The 1,111-nt window shown below is 41.9% G+C and overlaps 1 non-coding gene across 1 annotated transcript; it reads left to right on the top strand.

Annotated features, from left to right (window-relative positions):
• Positions 1 to 294: 294 nt before the first annotated feature.
• Positions 295 to 401, top strand: LOC142164401 (small nucleolar RNA R71). The gene has a single exon (XR_012695173.1). It is a non-coding gene; the product is annotated as a small nucleolar RNA R71 (small nucleolar RNA).
• Positions 402 to 1,111: the final 710 nt, after the last annotated feature.

The raw sequence follows: 1,111 nt of genomic DNA, 5'->3' as shown, positions 1-1,111 counted from the left end.
ACAAGCTGCGTGAAGTTCACTCTATATCGACGCTAAGGTCAGCTTCCTTATCTCTTTGTCCATAACATCAAGTTGTACCTGCATAGATGTGTTAGCATCAGCCTGGTGAACACCAGTTGATCTTCTTCTTTCATCACTCTCAGAGGGCCACTGATTTGCGTCTTCAGATAACTCGTCAAGAATTGTGACTATCTCCCCCGAAATCTTCTTCATCAACGGACTTCCAGCTGCATTGCTCTACATGAGGCCGGTGTCAATCCATCCCAAAAGTCCTGGAGTTGCATCCAGAGTTCAATTCCACTATGTTGACACTTTCTAACAAACTCCTTAAACCTCTCTCATGCTTCAAAAAAAGTTTCATTCTCTTTCTGGCAGAAGTTATAGATTTCTCTTCTAAACTTGCCCATTTTAGCTGAGGGAAAATATTTATCAAGAAATTTTCTTGTCATCTCCTCCCATGTTCTAATTGATCCCATGTGTAAGCTTCGAAGCCATTGCTTTGCATCATCTTTGAGTGTGAAGGGGAATGCCCTTAAGTACACTGCATCTCGTGACACAACATTGTATTGAAAGGTGTTCATAATCTCCTCAAAGTCCATTAGATGTGTGTTTGGATCTTCGTTTGGCTTCCCTCTAAAGACACAATAATTCTGAAGGGTTTGAAGCAACTCTTGCTTCAACTCGAAATGTTTTGCTACAATTGAAGGTGGTCTAACACTTGATAAAACTTGATTGTAGACCGGTCTATCATAATCTCCAAGTGGTCTCCTAGATAAGGGTTGATGTTGATTAAGTCTGAGACCCCTCTCTTCTTCATAGATGTTTTGCGCATCTCTAATAGCTGCTTCCTCAGCATCCCGTGCAGCTTGTTCTCTTCGTTGCGTTGCTTCTCTCGCAGCCAAATCCATATTATGTTCACCGTTTCTATCCATAAGTTCTTTGGTTGAGGATTGCCCAACATTTTCTGTTGTCTCGGTGAGATTTATTTCCTTCTTCAGCTGTCGCAGTTGTTTTTCAATTTCTGGCTCGTATGGTAGCACTTCCTTCGCAGAAGTTCTAGTCATACACCACTTTGAACCCGTAACCTGCGCATAGTCAAAGAACATCAACC

Source organism: Nicotiana tabacum, chromosome 9, assembly GCF_000715075.1.
Source record: "Nicotiana tabacum cultivar K326 chromosome 9, ASM71507v2, whole genome shotgun sequence".
Classification (NCBI taxonomy): Eukaryota; Viridiplantae; Streptophyta; class Magnoliopsida; order Solanales; family Solanaceae; genus Nicotiana; species Nicotiana tabacum.
This window is presented reverse-complemented; position numbering and strand designations above follow the sequence as displayed.